General features: G+C 52.7%; 1 protein-coding gene across 5 annotated transcripts in view; it reads right to left on the bottom strand.

Moving 5' to 3' along the window:
* CUEDC1 (CUE domain containing 1) overlaps nt 1-22402 on the bottom strand; it is an 82413-nt gene that overhangs the window by 32483 nt on the left and 27528 nt on the right. For 3 of the 5 annotated variants that reach the window (XM_045986376.1, XM_045986370.1, XM_045986374.1), the window contains exon 2: nt 10348-10479. The exons of the other annotated variants lie outside the window; for them this stretch is intronic. The gene's annotated coding sequence lies outside the window, so the exon portion shown is untranslated. The remainder of the gene's footprint in view (nt 1-10347; nt 10480-22402) is intronic. 5 annotated transcript variants of the gene reach the window in all.

The raw sequence follows: 22402 nt of genomic DNA, 5'->3' as shown, positions 1-22402 counted from the left end.
CTCCCCTCTGCCCCCAGGAGCTCAGTCATTCCTCTCTTCACCAACTCCGAATTAAAATTACAGCCACACTCTCCTCCTTAACCCCAAGGGCCTCCTGTGCGAGCCACTCCCTTCACTAGGCTGATGGCAGGGCTTCGAGAGGCGCCCAGCCCGTTCTGTCTTCCCCACCTGTGCCCAGAGTGGCTTTTACAGTGTCTGGGGCAGCAAAGGTGAGTTCAGGTTGACCTGACCCGCCCCAGTGAGGGCCAGAACCAGAGGCACCGCCTTCCCAGTTGCTGGCAGGATCAGCACCCGGAATGTAGCGCAGGGAAGGGCATCGGGCCAGTGGGGCTTGCCAGCCCGGGCCCTCAAATCTGACAGTCAGAGGAAGGGGGCGGGAACTCTTGGGAGTCCCATAACCAGCTTTCTTTGCCTCCAGGGGTCTCAGTCTCCACCTCTAGAAAACAGGAAGAGCCCCTAATGAGTCTCACCCCTCCCACCACTGAAACCTCCCAGGGATGCAAGGACATGGTGGGGTGGGGGGTGGATTAGGGCCAGAGAAAGCCACCACTGTACTAGGTACAAACCACGAGGTCTGCAGAAAGAAGTGGCTGTATTCCAGTCCCCCAGGGCTGAAAGGACTTGTACCCTTTCTTAGCTATAGAACCAGAACCCCTTCCCACCCCTTTCCTCACATGAGACCCTCAGCAGAAGTCTGTTCCATAAGGACACTAAGTCTCTCAGCCCCTCCCCCAGAAGTTACACATAATCAGAGAACCTGTCATTGACAGAGTGCGGGTTAATCGTCCACGAGCATGGAGCATTGTCCATCACGGCCTTATACCAGTGTCAGAGCCATTTTACTGAGTCATGTGTGACCCAGAGGTTGTCCAGGGCTGGTCCACATCCAGCCCGCGTGGCCTTACATGGCAGAGCCAGCATGCCTGTCAAATCTTCCGACATACTGGTTCCTCGGGAGGGTTTTAAAGCCCCGGTTCAGCCCCCGCGCTCTTGTCTCCTGAGCTGTTTGCAGCTCTGCCTGTTTCCCCTCATGCTTCCAGCCTGCTCTTGGGAAATGTTAATGTGCTTTTCTATCAGTGTCAGAAGAAAACACTCTTTGCATTAAAGCCCTGTATCTCAGAGGGGGGTGAGACTTCATCAGACTCCCCTGAGGTGTTTGCTAAAAACACATATTCTCCACCCCACTATTAAATTGGAATCTTGGGGGGGGGTGCTGGGAATCTGCTTTTTAACAAGCTCTTCGGGTCATTCCGATGCCCAGTAAAGTGTGAGGACCCCCAGCTCACAGGGAGATGCAATATAAAGCTCTGGATTCTAGTTTTAGCGCCATCACGAACCAGTCGGGTGACCTTGGGCAGGTCACTTTACCTCTGGGCCTCCAGCTTCCCATCTGGAAAATGGGCAAGGAGGACTAAGATGATCTCCAGGTCCCTCTCCCCACTGACAGTCTTTGTGTGTGCCCTAAGTCCCCAGATGGTTCCCAGGTGTCTGGACTGAATTTCATGGCCCGTATACTGTAGGCACACATTAAAGAGAGTTCAGTCGGACTGATGTAGGGAGATCTGCAAAAATACCTTCTCTCTGGCTCCAGGCCCTAAACAAACGACTTTTGGATTATCCATGACACCTCCCCCTCTCCCGAGCACCTATTTGCTTCATTCCAGCCAGAGACAACCAGGATTCTATAAACACTGGGTCTGCACACCTGGGCTTAGTCAACAGTCAGCAAACAAAGGCTCTGTCAAATCACACCACAAGCCCAGACTCGCACCCGCTCTGTCTCTCAAGGGGAAGAACCTGGCGTGGGATGGGCGGACCCTGCATGCCCTTCCTTCCATCACAGAGTGGGCATGAGGGGCTGGCTCAGACAGAAGGCATGGCCAGAACGGCCCCAGCCTATGGTGGGTTGCAAGGTTTATCCAGACTTAAGGGCTGTGAGGCAACAGCCTGGGAAGCAGCCAGCAATCGCTGGGACTTTGGAAAAGCAGCTGGCTGTTCCTTAGTCCCTGGGTTCCTTGTTGGTCACCCCTTAACTCACAATGTATCTAGCAAGTGCTCAAGCATTGCTTGCTGGCAGTAAACATAGGCTTGATTTCGTCCTTCAAGGGCTATGTATACATTAACAGTGGAGCTGTGGGGATTCTCAGGCCCACAGACACAGGGTGAATTCAGATTCCTGCCACCTTTGCAGACGGTGAAGCTATGTGTGCTCCCGCCAAATTAACCAAGGGGGAAGGATGAGCAGGCAAGGAGAGAACGGAAGCCCAGCTTCTACAGTGGGACACAGCCGGGAGTTCCAGCTATGGTCTGCTGACCCTCCTCATTTAAGGATACTGAAATAGATTATTTTCTCACTCTGAGCACGCCAACTGACCCAAATGATGGTGCTTTAAGTGTGCACCGTACTTCATAGTTTACAGTGCCGGGGGGGGGGGGTGCGGGGGGGGAGAGGGGGGCGAGGTGGGGGGAGGAGGAGTCCACCAGCCCTTTCCATTCTGCCAGGCTCCAGGCTGGGCACGTCCCATGTGGCAGGGACCCACTGTGGCCCTGTGTGAGGCACTTCACCTACACGAGATTCTCGGAACAACCCCGCAGGGTAGGAAGCAGATTATCTGGTAGATGAAGAGACTGAGACAGACACAGAGGAATTAACTCGCCTGCGGTCTCACAGCCAGGAAGTGGCGAGTCAGGATTCTTCCCCAAAGCCCACACTCCCAACCACTTACCACACTGACACCGAATTTACACTGGTGGGCCTCTGATCTCCGCGTGGGCAAAGGGAGAAACAGGCTCCAGTGGTCCCCCCCTTCCCCCACCCCGGGTATCCCGGAGCAAGAGCAGAAGCCCTGTGTGGAGGTGGCCCCGGAGCTGGGAAGCAGAGCGGAGGTGGGCACACTGAGCCGTCCCGCCACAGGCCTCCTCTGCCACAGCCGCCCCAGGCCCAGGGGACCAGCACCAGGCTCCCTCTCCCAACCCCAGCAGGACCTCCCTGTCCGGGGCCTGGTCTGTCCTCAACACTCAGCTGCGGGCCCCACAGGAGGAAGTGGCCACACTTGAAAATCATTGCTGTGCGGGGCTGAACTTGGGGCTTTTGTTCTTGAGCAAGGGCAGTCACATTTCACTTTCAGGAAGGAGCCGGGAGGGTGGGGCTGCTCGGCATTGCGCAACCAAAAAGACAGGCTCAGACACACACGGGTCCGCTGTGGAAGTCTGCTTAGACAAGCCCCCTGCGGGAAAGTACTACGGGACCCACGGCCTCTCCCCCATGGCAGGTCTGCACAGAGACCGGACACAGGCCAGGGCATCCTCCTGCTTTTTATTTATTTTTTAAATATTTGTAAAAAGATTTATTTATTTATTTGACAGAAAGAGAGACAGTGAGAGAGGGAACACAAGCAGGGGAAGTGGGAGAGGGAGAAACCAGCTTCCCGCTGAGCAGGGAGCCTGATGTGGGGCTCGCTCCCAGGACTCCAGGGTCATGATCTGAGCCAAAGACAGATGCTTAAGGACCGAGCCACCCAAGCACCCCTGTCCCCCTGCTTTTTGAATCAAGGCTTTGTGGTCAGTCATCTCAGCAAGCCAAGTAAAAGAAGGAAGAGCAAGGCAGCAGAGGCAGGATGAGAACTGAGGCCTCCAACCACCCTGGGCAGAGGGTGTGTGGGGGAAGCCCTGGGTCTGAGAAAGGGACCACTCGGCCACATCTGGCTGGGAGGGGCAGCCCCAGCACTGGGAAAACCGCCTACCTATGCCTCCTGCCCTTTCGAGAGCACAGCATCCCCCCCAACCACACAGGTGCCACGCAGGTGCCTCATGGCCCCGGCCCTCCCCTAGATGCAAGGGAAGGACAGCAAACAGCCCTCACAGGCACCCTGGCAGTGTCTAGAGCAACTTTGTCTGGGGCAGCTCTTCCCTCAAAGAGTCACCTCTTGCCCCCTCCTCTCCAAGGCGGTGGTGGGAGGGATGGGAGAAAAGTCAGTCAACAGGAAAAACTTTTTTAAAAGTAATGCAAGAATAAACCACGTTTTGAGCAAGTTCCATAGCCCTTGGAAGCAGTCCTGAGATCCCCGGGAATGGGCCGCTGCTCCCCTCCCCACCTTGCACAGTTCAGAGGCGAAGGTTTTCACCTTCTCCCCTCCTGCACATCCTCACAGCTTCACCTCCAGGCCCTCAAGGAAACTGGTAGAAATGGGATCCTTGTCCTTTGTCAGCTACAAAGTAAACAGCTCTCTGGGGGTTTGCCCTCCTTGGCCAGGAGGCGTCCTCTCCCACTCTCAGGCGACCCGGGGCACCCACCCTCCCTGAGCTCTGCTGGGGTGGCAGCGAGGAGTTCAGGAGAATGCGCGGGTTCAGGGCCCGCTGGCAGGGACAGGCCACCCACCAGGTCCAGCTCACCCCCCTCAAAGCCGCTCTGTTTGTAAAGGGCTTTCGGGGACAGGAAGCAATAAACAGAGTCAAGCGGCCAAGATGCAGGGGCTGATTATGCAGTTTATGGATTTTCCAGGCCGCTTTGTACTCTCCCACCAGCTGCCTGGGGCTCTGCAGAAAAAGGTGCTGGCAAAAGACAGGCCGGTCCTTGGCTTGAAAGGTGGACTTCTGCCAGGCCTAAACTGGATCTTTCCTAATGGGGGGGAGGGGGACACTGGATGTCTTGCCCGTCCCCACAAGCACCTTCTCAGTGCCGTACACCACCAGAGCCCAGACTCACACACACTCTCTCTCTCTCTTACCAGCCCACTGCTCACCTCTCCACACAGCTCTAAGTTACTTGACTCCCCGGAATTCCCGGAGGGGAGGGTGTGCCTGGCCAAGGCGGCCCCTTCCAGAAGGTGGGTGGCCCTCCCTCCCAAAGCCACTCGCAGCTCAGCTCAGCTTAGTTTAGCGTGGCCGCCCCGGGAGTGGAGAGTGAGTTGGGAATACCTGAGCCCGGTGGGGAAGGGGGTTCTGGGCAGCAGGGCCTCCCCAGTACCAAGCTCAGCTCTCATTTTCCCCCAAACAGGCTGCGATCCCGTGAGACGGTGGCCCATGTGGGCAAGCTGGGCAAGGCAGTAGGCACAGAGCAGTTGGCAAGAGCGACAAGGGGACAAGGGGGAGCACCCCCACTCGTCTCTCAGGACCCACTAACCAATAAATAACACGAGAGACATGCCCAAAATGGAAGAGCATGCAGCCGGGACCTTTGGGGGCCAACACAGAATGACACGAAAAAGCCAAATGAATGGGTCTTGTGCCCACCGCGCTGGTTTTGCGGAGGCGTCTGGTGTGTACTCGCGTCTCGGGACAGGCGCGCACAGCAGACCGTAAGTAGCGGTTATCTCAGAGGTGGGGCTTCAGGAGGGGTTCGCTGCTGTGTACTTCACGCGGCTCTGCGTCCTTTGAAGTTTTTCCACAAACAGGCATTATCTCTGTAGTTTGAAATTAAGAATTTAAAAAAATAATAAGGTGCACTGCCGGTGGGAATGGGCACGCATGGGGGAAAACAGTTTGGTAGCTCCTTACAAAGGTGAACACAAAATTACCCTATGAGGTAGCGATTCCACTCCTAAGGCGTAAACCCAGAAGACCTGGAAGCAGCGAGTCAAACGGATACGTGTAGACACACTCATGTTCAGAAGAACATTATTCACACTGTCCTAAAGGCAGAAACCACCCAGTGTCCATCCACAGATGAACGGATAAGCAAAATGTAGTGTACGCATAAGGGAAAAGGAGAGTATTCCTCAGCCATAAAAGGGAATGAGGTTCTGACAGATGCTCGAAAACACGCGAAAAGCCAGACACAAGAGGACAAAAGCTGTATGATTCCACTTCGATGAGTTACCTAGAACTGACAGATTCCTAGAGACAGAAACTAGAAGAGAGGCTACCAGAGGCTGAGGGAATGGAGGAAGTCTTTGTTCGATGAACAGTTTCTATTGGGGATGACGAACAAGTTCTGGAAATGGTGTTGATGGACGATTATACAGTGAACAGACTTAATGCCACTGAATTGCCCCCTAAAAATGGTTAAAATGGTAAGTTTTATATATATATATATATATTAAAATATTTTATTTATTTGTCAGAGATAGAGAGAGAGAGAGCACAAGCAGGGGGAGTAGCAGGCAGAGGCAGAAGCACAAGAAAAAGAACTAAAGGGGCTCCCGGTGGCTCAGTCAGTTAAGCATCAGACTTGATTTTGGCTCAGGTCGTGATCTCAGGGTTGGGAAATAGAGCCCTGCAGGCTGTGTCCGGCTCCGAGCTGGGCGTGGAGCCTGCAAGGGACTCTCTCTCTCTCTCTCTCTCTCTCTCTCTCGGAAGGAAGGAAAGAGAGAGAGAGAAAGAAAGAAAGAAAAATAACTGAAGACTTAAAGTCAGGCAGGAGGAGGCACTGACGGGTAGAATCGCCAGAGTCACCAGACAGAAGGGGGCGCTCCTCGGGCTCGCCAGACGGAGGGCAACCAGCACACAGGAAATCCTGCCGGCACAGAGGGCCTCTGTCCAGATCTGCATGGAGCAGGCCAGGGGACAATGACTCCCCTGTTGGTGAGGACTGTTCACGTGACCTGTAGAGAGTCCCACAGGCCATGGGGCCACAAGGAGACAGCAGTGCAAGGGTACTTTCTGGAATGTTTGGAAGTGGTGGGTCATGACACACTAGGGAACGGTTAGCATGCTGGAAAATGAAGCAGGCCTCTGAGAGCCTGGGCTAGAAAGGGAGCAGAGAGGAGAGAGGGATTGCAGGGACTACAGGGAGAGAGGAGGAGAGCGCAGAAGGAGACTAGAGACAGAGAAGAAGAGGGTGCTCTGCCGGCAGAAGTGACTCTTTCATTCATCCAGCAAACATCACAGGGCGTTCCCAGGCCCTGGATGCTGGGGAAACGGAGGCCAGGGCAAGGGGGTAAGGGAACCATCTCATCTGATGAATACCTAGTGCCCCTTCAGCACCACCACCCACCTTGCTCAAAAATATATACCTGTATAAACCCAAGAAACCCAAAACTGCCCCCAGGCCTCCACCTTTTTCTGGAAAGTAAAAATGTTTCTTACTTGAGGCCAAGCTGTTCAATTAGGAAGTAAGATCAAAACCGCCTGTGTGGGCTGGTTAGCCCAGTGACTGCGCCGCAGTCACGGCCAGTGCGCCCACTGGTCAGCTACCAGGCATCCACAGGGACCAGATTCTTTCCTGCTGGAGGGGAGAAGCGGGGAGCCGCACGGGCATGCCGGGGTGGGACCCCGGGCTTTGAGGCCTGTGACTGCTGGACTCGGACTGCCCAGGTGTAGCGTTTCTGGAGGTCCTACCCCGCTCAGCTCTGATGGCGCAAGGACAAAGAGAGGCCGGGGGGCGGGGGGCCGCATTTGAGGTCAGCAGCAGCTCTGCCTCGCTTGAGATAAGAACATTTAAACAGTGTACTTGGTTAGAAAAGGACATTGTATCCAGGGCCTTCCTGAAATGTGTAATGTATGTACATGGGCGCGGAGAAAAGAGGGTGGCAGGCAGTTCTGAAACACCTTGACTTAGCCACTGTGTCTTTCTCAGAGACCCATGCCTTCTAGAACTGTGCTGTCCAATAAGGAGCCACTCATCACCTGGGCCAATCTAAGTTTCCACTGTAATTGACTGAAATGAAATGGAATCTAACATTCAGCTCCTCTGTCATTACTACCACATTTCAGTTGTTCACTGGCCGTCCAGGCTAATGGTCATCACGTTGAGCAGGATATTTTGGGACGTTACCAACACTGCTAGAAGTACTATCAGACAGTGCTATTCTGGAACCTAAAGGGGAGCCCCTCCTCCTTGGCAGTATGAAGCCCTGGAGCGCTTTGTGACAACTGTCTGGGGGAGACCAAGGACTGTGAGCCACTGATCCCCAAAAGACGAGTCCCTCCACATCCTTCTGGGAGGGGGGGAAGGGCAAAGACCCCTTTCCCTGAGCAGGGGTGAGCACTAGTCTCACCTCACTGATGCCCTCAGCCTCTGCCAAGCTCAGAGCCTTGGCCTGGTTCTAAGAAACCTGCCAGTCCAGGCAGAGAGAGGCAGAGTCCAGCTAGAAACCCAAGTCCCAGTTCCAAACCTCACTTCTGGACCTCCGAAGTCCAGGGTCAGAAAAAGCCCTCCAGGGGGCGCCTGGGTGGCTCAGCGGGTTAAAGCCTCTGCCTTCGGCTCGGGTCATGATCCCAGGGTCCTGGGATCGAGCCCCGCATCGGGCTCTCTGCTTAGCGGGGAGCCTGCTTCCTCCTCTCTCTCTCTCTGCCTGCCTCTCTGCCTACTTGTAGTCTCTATCTGTCAAATAAATAAATCTTTAAAAAAAAAAAAAAAAAGAAAAGAAAAAGCCCTCCAGTATGTTTGCCTGGAGAAAGGGTGTGCTTAGGTCACAGGGCTCCTCCACTGTCCCCTTTCCTAGGTACGCCCCATGATGGCCTTGGCACCACCTCCCTGCACTTGTCCAGAGCAACGGGAAGGAGTCAGAGGAAAGAGAGGCCGTGTGTGGGAGTGGGTGGGGAGGCTAAGGGCTTAGAAAGAAAAGAACCAGTACTTTATGGAAACAGAAGGACCAGGCTAAGGAAGGGGATTCTGAGAAGTGAGTGATGTTGAATGTTTGGGTCTGTGTCTTTTTTTTTTTTTTTTAAGATTATTTATTTATTTATTTGACAGACAGAGATCACAAGCAGGCAGAGAGCTCGATGTGGCGCTCGATCCCAGGACCCTGGGATCATGACCTGAGCCGAAGGCAGAGGCTTTAACCCCCTGAGCCACCCAGGCGCCCCTGGGTCTGTGTCTTTGAACCAACCAGAGAGAGCTAGACTGGTCAGGGCACCCCGCAGCTCTGCACATGCCACACACATTTCACGGCTGACACACGTGCACTCCTGACCTGACCAATCCTTCAGAACTTCCCCATTTCAGGCAAGGGCCATCCATCACCATTGTCCCTACAGCACATCTCAGCCGGCCCTCAAAGTCAACCAAAACGGAACCCACAAATCTGCAGTTGTTGGGGTGGCTCAGTTGGTTGGGCATCTGCCTTCGGCTCAGATCATGATTCCAGGGTCCTGGGATCGAGCCTCACATCGGACTCCCTGTTCAAGAAGGGAGCCTGCTTTTCCATCTCCCTCCACCCCTCCCCTGGCTTGTGCTCTCTCTATCTTTCTCAAATAAATAAATCCTAATAATAATAATAATAATAAAAAGAACAAAGAAAACTGCCCTAACCAAATGTAAGCTTAATAAATTATCGTAAGACAACGCCTTGTAAATACCCGTCAAGAAAGGAGACGCTGCCGGACACTGCACGACCCTCCCCGTGTCGCACGCTGACTTCTGTAGTCATCACTTCCTTGCATTCCTTTACTCTCCAAATGTACATCCCTGGACACTGCAATCTGATTAGTGGTGAATGTCATTTGTCCTTTAAGTCTATCTTAATCTATGGCTCGCCCCATCATCTCCTTTTTTCCTTGTAATTTGTGAGCTGACACACCCAGACCGTGTGACTATTGTCTTCTCTACTGTCTGAAGGTCATGGACCAAGTTTCCGTTTCTCTCAAGGCCTCGCTTACTCCTTCCTTACCAGCACCGCCCTGGCCAACTTATGGGAGCCCCCGTGACTGTAAGAAGAGATAGTCTGAAAGCACATCAGGAAATGCTTATGCTATTTTGTCAAGCAAAGAATGCAGGATGCAAATGAATACAGAATGCTATGCTTTCAGATCCACCAAGGAAACGTACATGGGAAAAAGGGCCAGCAGGAAACACGCCTTCTATCAATGCCTGTCTTGGATGGTAGACTTCTGCTTCTCTCCCTTTGCTTCTTTCTTACCTTTTTCCATGACCAGCCTATAGCAATACGACAGGACACACATCATTTTTAAACATTTTAAAGGAAAGGGTGCACGAGACCAAATGTGCCACCAGGCCTGTCCACTATCCCGTCACAGGACCATTTGGCTTTGCTGTCTGTCCCCAAGGCCACCAACAGTGTGGCTGAGATCCGCAAAAGGCCACCAACAGTGTGGCTGAGATCCGCAAACCTCAAGCTCACGCCGCATCTGCTTCTCTGATGCCTCCCAGCTGCCCTTCCTGTCCCGGTCCTGTCTTCTGTCTGTGCCACCAACAGAAGAACTCATCTAAAACATGGAGGTTGGTTTCCCGGCTCCCCTGTCACTCTTAGGAGGCTCAGACCCCTTCCCTTGTCTGCATCAGCGCTCCCCATGTTCACCTCCAGTGCGGGCTGAACACACGCTGCTGGGCCCCAGCCCCAGAGCTCCTGCTCCCTAGGTCCCTAAGGGCCAAGAAGTTGTGTGTCTAACGAGCGCTCGGGTGATGCTGATGCCACTGGTTCCGAGACCGCACTCTAGAATCCTCACCTCTGTCCTCCTAAGCAAGCCTTCAAGAGCTAGTTCGAGCTCCCCTGTCCATGCGGCGGGCTCCTCCAACAGCCAGGACTGGTCTCCCTCTGTTCTTCCAGGCCACCCCAGCACTGAAGGTGTTCTGCTGGTCTGGGAAAGGGGAGAGAGCGCTGAGGGGCCGTGAGGGTGGGCAATGGGGCAAGGTACCCCTCCCTCCCCTTGTAGCGGCTCTTCCAGGCAGAGCCTGGGAGGAGCACTTCTTTGGTGGCCCCACGTTATCCAGGAGGTCTTCTAAACGTCCCAGGGAAACGGAATCTTTTCCTTCCCACACAAACTTCTAATTATTCCGTGCGCATTCACTGCCACTCAAAAAAATACTCAGTGAGCACCTACTGTACGTCTGGACACACAAAACGAAAATTTCTTTTCTTCACAGAAACCAAGAATTACAATAGCATTAAGCTACCACAGAAGCCTGCGGAGGGGGCTCCTTCCAAAGGCAGCCCAACAGCCCAGCCCTGCAGCCCCGGGGACCACTACACACACACAGCCTCGGCCTGAGAGGCAGGTGCTGGTGCCCGCCAGCGAGCACACGCAGCTGTGGTCACGCCCAGCTGTGGTCACGCCCAGGTGTAGCCACAGTGAAGGTCTGGTCGCAGATTGCAGGCTTCGTTTGTACTCGGCTAAGCCACCCAGGACTCCGAAGCAAGATTTATGGACAGATATTGTTAGGAGAACAGATGTCCAAGTAAGCGGGTCGAGCAAATGCGGACAAGGCTTGTGAGACAGGGAAGCTGAAGGGGACTCCATTTTCAGAAAGGCCCCATTTATTCACGCTCTCTATTTTTTTTTTAAGATTTTAATTATTTATTGGAAAGAGAGCACAAGCTGGGGGAGGGGCAGAGAGAGAGAGAGAAGCAGACACCCCGCTGAGCTCGGAGCCAACATGGGGCTCGATCCCAGGACCCTGAGATCATGACCTGAGCTGAAATCAAGAGTCGGACGCTTAGCTGAATGAGCCGTCCAGGTGCCCCTCACGCTCTGTAGTTCACCTTGCATATGGGTAAACCAAAGAAGCTACTTTCCCAATCCCAGGGGGAAGCAAGGAACTGAATTGTTCTGAGTTCCTTCCTTCCTTCTTTCCTTCCTTCCTCCCTTCCTTCCTTTTAAGATTTTATTTATTTATTTGACAGTGAGAGAGACAGAGAGGGAACACAAATGGGGAGTGGGAGAGGGAGAAGCAGGCTTCCCGCCCAGCAGGGACCCCGACGCAGGGCTCAATCCCAGAACCCTGGGATCATGACCTTAGTCAGCTAAAGGCAGTTGCTTAACTCCTGAGCTACCCAGGCACCTCAGTGTTCTCTGAGTTTCATCCTCATCCCAAAACACCTGAGAGCATCTAAGAAGAACCGGGTCCCAAACGTGTTCCAGGACATTAACTTTGAACAAACCTCGGCCCACACTGGCATCAATACCCCCGCCTTCGGTGACTTATGGGAGAATACCTGTTGTTCACCTGATACTCCTTTTGACTGATCCCTCCCCAGATTCCTGGAGGAACACCTCGGACCCTTTTCCTGTGTGAACCCCTAACTCCAGCGACAATGAGACAAAGTCTCCTTTCCTTTCCGAGTCTTTCAGACACTCCGTCTGCTGTACTCTATCACTTACGCTATTCAGTAAACTGCTTTCATTTCCTCCTGGCTTGCATTTGTTTTTTATCTTGCACAAAGCCAAGGACCCTCTTGGCTAGTCCTGTGGGGCCCCCTCTGGGTCCTTGGACCTGCCTGACTATGCCAGCTGTGATGGTGCAGGCCTGGAACCCACTGGAGGGAGGCAAAAAGACACCACCTCCTAATAAAAAGGCAGCAGATGTCTAAAGAGCTGATGCTTGGCCCATTTCTGCAAACATCTGGGGCTCTGGACACTTGGGCCTTCTGCCCCAGCAAGATATTCTGAGCAGGCTGAAGACACCGTGGATTCTCCACAGGGGTGTTGGCTTCTCTGTGACCCTGGGCAACTTTAACCTCTTCATGCCCCCATTGCACTATCTAACAATATCTTTTAAAAAGGTAGGAAAGCCCAAAACAAGATGATAGAGGTTCCCATTGGAAGAATAAAGGGAGAGATTTAAAAACAAGCAGCAGGGGTTCTGGGTGGCTCAGTCTGTTAAGTGTCTGCCTTTTTTTTTTTTTTTTTAAGATTTTATTTATTTATTTGATGGGGGAGGGGGAGAGAGAGCAAAAGCAGGGGGAGCAGTAGAGGGAGAGGGAGAAGCAGACTTCCCGCTGAGCAGGGAGCCCTATGATCCCAGAACCCCAGGATCATGACCTGAGCCCAAGGCAGACCCCTTAACCAACTGAGCCACCCAGGCGCCTCAAGCATCCCACTCTTGACCAAGACTCAGGTCTTGTGATGCCTGGGTGGCTCAGTCTGTTAAGCACCTGCCTTCAGCTCAGGTCATGATGCTAGGGTCCTGGGATCAAGTCCTGCATCGGTCTCCTTGCTCAGCAAGGAGCCTGCTTCTCCCTCTGCCTGCTGCTCCCTCTGCTCGTGCTCTCGCTTGCTCTCTCTCTCAAATAAATAAAAAAAAATTTTTTTTAAGATTTTATTTATTTATTTGGCAGACAGAGATCACAAGTAGGCAGAGAGGCAGGCAGAGAGAAAGAGAGGAGGAAGCAGGTTCCCCGCTAAGCAGAGAGCCCGATGGAGCCTGGGATCATGATCTGAGCTGAAGGCAGAGGCTTTAACCCACTGAGCCACCGAGGCACCCCTAAAATTTTTTTTAAAAAAAGAAAAAAGGACTCAGGTCTTGATCTCGGGGTCGTAAGTTCAGACTTTGCACTGGGCTCCGTGCTCAGGGTGGAACCTACTTAAAAACAAAACAAAGCAAACAAACAGACAAGCAACAATAACACCGTCTGTAAAAGTAAAAGAAAGAAAGCACAAGGAGAGCCAGCAAGGAAAATCCTTCAGTGCCTCAGTGGAGAAACACTGCATGCATTCAGGCTCCCTGGAGCAGGGTGGAGGGGTGCAGCAGGAGCTCTGGAGAGCTTCTGAAAGACAAAGGTCCAGGCCCCCCTACTGAATCAGAGTCCCTTGAGGTACAAGGAACATGCAATTCCCATTCTCCATCCCCCACAGCAAGTCAAAGAGCCTCAGGTATTCCGGGGGCTTCTAGGCCTGAGACACCAACCCAGAGGTGAGAAGCAAATTATTATCTAAGAGAGGAGGAGGGAGGGACAGTGGCCACAGGGAAAACATCAAGGGACCTAGAGACCAGCTGGAGAGGAGAGGGAATGTCAATACTGAGGTGCCCTTTGTTTCTGGCCCCCCCTCAGAGATCTGATTCTAGAAAAGGGATACCTCCCTCCCAGTTTAGGCCGGCCAGTCCTCTAGGGACCTGCTGCTTTAGCCAACGCACGTCTGAGTCCTGGGCCACTCCTTCCTCTGACCACCACTGATCCTGGCACATTTCCTCATGCTCTCCATGCCTTGGCCCCAGCAGCTTCACACTGATCAGCTGCGACTCTTTAGTTCAGGATTCAGATCACAGTCCTCCTCCTCCAAGAAGCCTTCCCAGAGGCATTCTAAGGCGCACCCCCACACAGCCTTGGCTGGTTAGATTCTTGCTGCACCATCAAGGTGGCAGCACTAGTCACCTATCACAATGACCCATGTGCAGTTGGTGGCCCCTACGGGCAGTGGATTGTTTTGGTCTCATTCAGTTCTTTGACCCCAGCACCCAGGTCAGTGCCCAGCATAAAGTGGGTAAGCAATATAGATATATATGCCGACCAGGAGAAAGAGAGGAAAGGAAATTTTACATCAGACGGCTCCACTAGGCAAGTTTTGTCAAAACTCTAGAGACATTAGAGCAATTATTTTTTGTGGCACTTCCTGGGTGCCATGGAGAAGCCCAAGACCAATGGAGGCAGAGATAGACAAGCACCCCGGCAGTGGGTGCCAGTCCTTGTTCTCTGCCAGCCGGCTACAGGTAGTAAGGGAGTTCCATGCAAAGGGAGAAAGATAAACAACTAGCCCCCTCTGGAGCCCTCACTCCCTGTGGTTTAGGGGTCCCCACGGCTCCAAGCGTCACACTTCAGACAAAGCCTGAGTCCAGGTTGCTGTCCGCAGAGCAGCGGCCATTTGTCCCTGCTGAAGGCCCCTCGCCGTCAGGTACGGGGACACTGCCGCAGCCATCCGGGGGAGCCCAGCAGTCAGAGGTCCCCACTGCGGGGCGGAGGGCCGTTAAGAAACAGTGACAGGGACGGTGCCATCCAGGGACTTCTCCCCCACGCCCCTGTCTCCTGGCCTACTGGCCGGGAGCAGCAGGGGTGTGCCTGCACCCACCCCACCTGGCCTGTCTGGGGATGAGGAGGATGGTCCACGGGTCCCGGGGCTTTCCTGGAGAGACGCTGTGAAGAAAGCAGGAACTCTGAGTGGCAGCACGGAACGCGGGGAATAAAGTGTATTCGGGGTCAACCGGGGTGACTGAAAGGGAGCCACATGACAGGCACGTGGTGAGGTGTGTCCCCAGAGCCTTCATCTGATTTTCACACTAAGCCAGGGAGACGGCCCCCTTTCCCCTTGTCTTACCAACAGAAAACTCGGGCAGTGTTCTGCTGAAGGAGAGCGAGAAGACAGCCCTCAAAAATGGGGTGTGTCTGGTCAAGGCTGAGCAGAGACTAAAGGGTCTTTGAGCAATCATTAAGGACACTTGCTCTCTGTTCTCTATCTTTCTTAACGTCAGGACAAAATGAGATGGGAATTCAGTTAGATTCCAGAAGGAACTCGTGGACTCTAAAGAAGCGTGGGAGAGTTCATTTCCCTGGCTAGAGCCCCAGAATCTGCAGCCCCGTCAGGTACCCATTCTGCAGGCAGGAGACTGGACAACTTGACCTTTGCCCCCTTTGCCACCACAAGTGTATCACCTGGCCCACTGGTCGCCCCGGGTCCTGTCCTGAGGGAGGCTCTCAGACAATGCAAATCTGAGGTTAAAGACATCCTTGGCTGCATTTAACAGGCAGTTGGTGAGAGAGTTCAGATATTAAAATGTTTAGAGTTTGCTGATTTAATCAACGAGGCTAAAGCGACCGCATTAAAGTTAGCACGAGCGCAGTATTGCTAGAAACCTACTGGGTCGCCACTCGGATAATGGAGATGGTCAAAGCCGCGGTGACAGTGACCAAGGTGACTGTATTTTTCAAACACTGCTGCTGCGCCCCCAGAAGCCCCGTCCCTGGGGGCGCCCTCACCCACTCACCAGTGAACTAGTCTCTGGGAGCGCTGCAGACCACCGAGCCCATCTGCTGTTGCCCCAGGCTGCTCAGACCGACACTTGCGCTTTGGCCTGGAACAGAAGGCTCCCCGGGACCAGAGGAGGGGGCGTCTGGGGGGGGGGCGCCTGGAATAGGAGTAAGATGCTCAGTCTAAAGAGAGGATCCTGAATCTGTGGATTTATCTCAAACCAGGTAACCCACTGGTTGGGATCGAATGCAGGGTGTACTAGTCACCATAGAACAAGCTTGTGACAATAATTTAGCCGAGTTTACCCAAACATGGGGTTTCCTGAAGGTCAAAGGCGTCACGTTACTAAAGAGGTTTAAAACCTTGCATGCTCTCAGGAGAAACCAGGGCCCAGAAAGTTCAGAATCCTCCTCCTCAAGGTCCTGCCAAAGCATCAGCACAGATGCCTGCTCACCCACCGGGCCCACCGGCCCCAGCGGCCAGCAGCTGCCTCTGGGAACACAGGGGGCCCGGGAGGGCTGAGTGTCCACAGACCACTGTGCGCTCCCCTCCATCTGACTGCCTCACGGTGTACGTGTCGCAACCCCGAAGGGGAGGCCAGGCCAGGCTCTGCGCCTCGGAGTCCCAGGCCAGAGGACTCACAGTTGACTCCCTTACCCCAGGGTGCTCCAGGCCCCCAGAGGGCTCCTGTCAATCCCTGCGCTGCCGCCCCCTCTCCCTTTGATGCCAAATTGGGGAGGGGGGGTAGACAGAAAAGAAAAATCCCCAGTAGGCATCGATTTGCCCAAAGCAAAGGCAACACAAAGGCTGCACCTGTTTCCATGGAGACACGACTGGCGCAGCAAAGGAACAAAACAGAGCGAGAAACACAAACCCGTCACCACCTTCCGGGCCGGAGTGATGGATGTTGGCGGGCCAGCGCCCTGACAGGAAGACAGCGGAAGGATTAAAGGTAATCAGAAGATCTAGAAGCCATAGTCCAAGCCCTTTCAGTTGGTAGAGCGGGAGGCCAGGAGCCTCCCCATCCCCGGGGCCTACAAACCAGCCTGGCCCCACTCCTGAGAAAACTCCTGAACGAAAAAATCCTGGACAGAAATCCAAAGTGAGCAATAATTCACTTTACAAAAGGATTCTCTGCTTGACAAAGGGATTCCTTGAAACAGCAAATCCCATGGTGGATTGGAGTGTCTGTTTTGTTTCATTATTTACGTTTCTGAGACTGAGGACAAGGACAAGGGAGTAGTTTCCAGGTGAAAGTTTGCGAGAAAAGATGACAAAATTCCCAAGCAGAAGCGATGGAGGGGTGGCAACAAGACTCTTCATAAAAATATCTGCTGGAGGGGCGCCTGGGTGGCTCACTGGGTTAAAGCCTCTGCCTTCGGCTCAGGTCATGATCCCAGGGCGAGCCTGCTTCCTCCTCTCTCTCTGCCTGTCTCTCTGCCTACTTGTGATCTCTGTCAAATAAATGAATAAAATCTTCAAAAAAAAAAAAAAATCTGCTGAGGGGGTGCCTGGGTGGCTCAGTCGGTTAAGAATCCGCCTTTGGCTCAGGTCATGACCTCAGGGTCCTGGGATTGAGCCCTGCATTGAGCCTGGCGGGGAGGCTGCTTCTCTCTCTCCCTCTGCCCCTCACCCCTGCTCGTGTTCTCTCCCTCTCTCTCAAATAAATAAATAAAATCTTTAATAAATAAAATAATCAAATCAAATCTGCTGGGAGAGGCCCACACGAAATTGAGACAGGACAGCTTTAAAACAGAAAGGTGAGTTAGTTGGGGATCTGTGGCCCGTCCACCACGGGAGAGCGCAGGAGCCTACAGTGGCAGAAGCTGGGCAACAAGAGGTCTCTGACAGGGCCCGGTGGGGTGGACTCCAAAAGCAGGTCACTCTCAAAGCCATTAGCTGAGGGGAGATGCAGGGAGCGTAAGTGGTCAGTCCTCATTCCCCTAGGACTACAAGAAGGCCAGAAACTAGAATGCTCCTGGGTGAAGGCCAGAGGAAGATGCTGACGGTAGGCTCTGCAGATGGCCGGGGTTCGGGGCAGTAACGAGAGCCTGGGTGCTTGCTCTCGTCACTCATCTGGTGACAGGTATTAAGCGCCCCTCAGAACGGGTTGCCATCCTGGGAAGGACACAATGTCACACACCAGCCCAGCCCTGCTCTTGGAGCATCTCAGGCAGGACTTCACTCCACTCAGCTTTTCCTAGACTATAATTCCTACAGAGAACAAAAAACAAGCATAACAGCAACAATAATATTTACTGAGCATGCTGTGTGGGCCCGACACTATATAGTCATTGTTTCATTCACCCTCTCACCCAGCCTGAGAGGGAGACACTGTCCTCATCCCTGCTAACTCATGGGGAGACAGGCACAGAGGGCAAGTAACTGGCTTGAGGTCAGGCAACTAGTAAACAGCAAAGTCAGGTCTGCCCCCACGTCAAAGCCTGTGAACGCTAGGTTAAGTGCCTGCCACATCAGCCCATTTAACAGATAAGCTGAGCATGAGTCTAAGCGACTTGCAATGAGGCAGGGGATGGGGTCTGACGACCAGCTCTTCTGACTCCTTCAAGGCTTTTTTGCCTTGTGATGCCTACCCTGGGAAAGCCAGCGGCTTTCTTGGTGGGGCACGTGGACTGATCTGTGGCGGTGAAGTTACTCTCTTGTTCTGGGCCTCAGTTTAATTGTAACAAGGAGACATCCTGATAGTGTGAGCTCCTGCCAACTCACTGGGAAAGGACGAACTGGGAAGAAACATGGGACGTGCGTCCAGTTGTGGCTGGGGAGCCCACGGGAGGAAGACCCAGTCCCAGCTCCAGCAAAAGCTTCCCAAAGGCCCACAAGCTCTAAAGTGAGTGATGTCATGTTCATAGAGCAAAACCTGGGCGGCATCTCCAGTGGGCCCCTGGCCCAGTATTCTTCCTGCCAGCACCTGTGTGGGAAATGCGGGCATGTCCAGGGGCTGCTTGGACCCGGCTGGCTTTCAGGAAATCAATTTCCCAAACCTCCATCACACGGGGAGTCCTTTCTTGACTTTTTTTTTTTTTTTTTTAAGATTTTATTTATTTATTTGACACAGAGAGAGAGAGATCACAAATAGGCAGAGAGGCAGGCAGAGAGAGACAGGGAAGCAGACTCCCTGCCGAGCAGAGAGCCCGATGCAGGGCTCGATCCCAGGATCCTGAGACCATGACCTGAGCAGAAGGCAGAGGCTTAACCCACTGAGCCATCCAGGCGCCCCCGGGGAGTCCTTTCTTAAACGGCCGGACTGACAGCTGTCTGGGTCTACAGTTCTTTTTACACAGTGGTCCCTCCTCACCATTTCCCCAAAGAAAGGCCCACTCCCAGCCATGCTAACTGTACCCTGGTGCTCTCCCTTGGGGTGTGAACGCCCCCAGACAAAGGGGCAGCTGGAGAATGTAGCATTCCTGGGGGAGGCCCGGGAGAATGGGGCACGGAGAAGGGGCTGGCCATAGGATGCTTGGGTGGCTCAGTCGTTAATCATCGGCCTGCGGCTCAGGTCATGCTCCCAGGCTCCTGGGATTGAGCACTGCATTGGGCTCCCTGCTCAGCGGGGATTCTGATTCTCCCTCTCCCTCTGCCACTCCCCCTGTTTGTACGTTCTCTCTCACAAATAAATAAGATCTTTTTAAAAAGAGAGAACGGGGCTGGCTTTATTTTACCGAGGCCTTGTCTTTGTTTTCAGGTTACAATCAGAAAACAAGGACACTGACACAAGGACACCTGTTGGACACACTTACTCAAATCGCAACACGGAGTCTGACTTTTTGTGACACAAAGTATGATTTGGCTGACGGCTCAAACGACGGGGTCCAGCTTTGCCAATTAAGAATTATGACAGACATTTTCCGTAATTGCATGGGCCGAGTTTGCTGGTTTAAGGCTTTGACAAAAATATATTTGAAACGAATATATGACATACAATCAGCCTGGAAATTCACTCTACTTAAAGTTATGATAAAAGTTAGTTTTTTTCTTTTAAAAGATTTGTTTATTTATCCTACACAGAGAGAGTATGTGTATGCAAGCAGGGGAAGGGGCAGAGGGAGAATCTCCAGCAGGTTCTAGGCTGAGCACAGAGCCCGACATGGGCCTCGATCTCACGACCCCAAGATCACCACCCGAGCAGAAACCAAGAATTGGACACTCAACAGACCGTGCCACCCAGGCGCCCCAAAGTTGTGATAGAAGTTTTCATATGTGAATTTTAAGAATTTTTATTTATTTCTTTGACAGACAGAGATCACAAGTAGGCAGAGAGGCAGGCAGAGAGAGAGGAGGAAGCAGGCTCCCTGCCAGGCAGAGAGCCCGATGCGGGGCTCGATCCCAGGACCCCGGGATCATGACCTGAGCCGAAGGTAGAGGCTTTAACCCACTGAGCCACCCAGGCGCCCCCATATGTGAATTTTAAAATGTGTCAGAGGACACAGTTTTTCAAAACTCTTTTCACAGATGTGAGAGCAAAAAAAAGTCTGAAGCCTGTCACTTTCCTTCCCTGGAACCATGCTGAGATGCTCTAATGTCCTCGCCACCCACGAGAGACGTCAGCTGTGGTGTATACAGCAAGCGCCAGACCTGGACCCCAGGTTGTAAGTTTGTTTCTGCTACTTCTTAGCTGCGTGGATCTGGTTAAGTCCTGCAAACACCCTGAGCCTGTTTCCTCATAAGTGAATGGAAATGAAGCACTAAAGCATAGTAAATATCCTTATGATGACGGCACCGAACAAACCACGGAGAAGTGCGTCAGCACAGGCCGCCCCAAAGAGCAGTCAACCAGCCAGCGTTTCCTGCTCGGCTCAGATGACTTGATGGTATTCGTCTCTAGATCACACGAATAACTTATATTTATGGAGCGCTCACCATGTGCCTGACTTCACGGGCCCCAGATCATTTTGTTATCACAACAATCCTATGGATCAGGTATCCTTCTCACCGCTGATTTACAAGCACAGAAGGCTTACACCCTTGCCCGGCTGGGTCAGCTACAGTGAAAGGCCCAGCAGGTGTGTTTCATTCCAGAGCGGGTGCTCCAAACCCTCCACGCTCAAAGTGTGGCCTACACTAGGACCTATTAGAAAGGCAGGATCCTAGCACCTCCCCCAAACCCACTGAACCAGAATCTGCATTTTAGAAAAATCTATGGCGATTCACACACACATCCAAGTTGGAGAATCACTGTTCTAAATCACCAGACGGTTTTCCATACTGGTGTACCATCCTGGTTTTATCTTGCTGGAGGTAATATTAGAATGTTTGCTTTCTCTACACACATATGCACAGCTGGCAATTAAAGCAAGCAAGATGGTTAGGGATTATAATAATCCATCAGTAACATCTGCAAAATGCTTTTTTGAAAAGGGCTAGTCAAAGTCACATCAAACTGTCATTGGCGGTTACCTCTGAAGAGTGGGCCCCGGGAAGGTGGTCAAGGGAGAATTTTGACTTATATTATTTGAGGGTTTTTTTTGTAAGATTTTATTTATTTATTTGACAGACAGAGATCACAAATAGACAGAGAAGCAGGCAGAGAGATAGAGGAGGAAGCAGGCTCCTCAGCAAACAGAGAGCCCGATGCAGGGCTTGATCCCAGGACACTGGGACCATGACCTGAGCCGAAGGCAGGGGCTTTAACCCAGTGAGCCACCCAGGCGCCCCGAGATTTTTTTTTTTAAAGATTTTTATTTATTTATCTGACAGACAGAGATCACACATAGGCAGAGAGACAGGCAGAGAGAGAGGCAGAGAGAGAGGAGGAAGCAGGCTCCACGCCAAGCAGAGAGCCTGATGCGGGGCTCAATCCCAGGACCCTGGGATCATGACCTGAGCCGAAGACAGAGGCCTCAACCCACTGAGCCACCCAGGCGCCCCAATATTATTTGAGATTTTTAATAAAAATCAGTGTTTGTGTATTGATTTAAAAGGAAAGCTGTTTTACAACTTTTTTTTTTAAGATTTTGACAGAAAGAGACACAGCGAGAGAGGGAACACAAACAGGGGAGTGGGAAAGGGAGAAGCAGGCTTCCCACCAAGCAGAGAGCCTGATGTAGGGCTCGATCCCAGGACCCCGGGATCATGACTCGAGCCGAAGGCAGCCGCTCAACGACTAAGCCACCCAGGCGCCCCTTTTATAACTTAATTTTTTTAAAGAGGAAAGTATGTTTTAAAACACAAGCACAGAGGGGCGCCTGGGGGGGGGTGCAGTTGGTTAAGTGTCAGACCTTGATTTTGGCTCAGGTTGTGACCTCAGGGTCCTAAGATCAGGCCCCACACTGGGCTCTGCTCTCAGCATGGAGTCTGCTTGAGAGTCTCTCCCTCTCCCTCTGCCCCTCCTGCTTGTGCATGCTCTCTCTCTCTCAAAATAAATAAATAAATCTTGAAAAAAAGAAGAAAACACAGGCACGGGGCACCAGGGTGGCTCAGTCGGTTAAACATCTGACTCTTGATCTCAGCTCAGGTCTCCATCTCACTGTGGTGGGATCAAGCCCCGTGTTGGGGCCGAATAAATAAATAAATAACACAAGCACAGATTACTGAAATTGACTGTATTTTATGAGCTACATCTACTGCACTCTGGAAGGGCCAAGGAGGGCGTCTGCGCAGAAGCATTGATGGGATGGAAACAGGGAGAGTTGTGCTTGGAGTCTGAAGATCTGGATTCAAGACCAGGCCCGGTCCCAGTTTGCTGGGGGACCTCAAGGCTCCCATGTAGCATCTGTGGGCCTACGTATCCTCTGCGATATAATGAGTGTCCCCCTCCCCACCCCTACGTGCCTTGCCCCACAGCGCAGGTGCAGGGCGCAGCAAA

Source organism: Meles meles, chromosome 18, assembly GCF_922984935.1.
Source record: "Meles meles chromosome 18, mMelMel3.1 paternal haplotype, whole genome shotgun sequence".
Classification (NCBI taxonomy): Eukaryota; Metazoa; Chordata; class Mammalia; order Carnivora; family Mustelidae; genus Meles; species Meles meles.
Note: the sequence above shows the minus strand (reverse complement) of the source record. Positions and strands in the feature narration are given on the sequence as shown.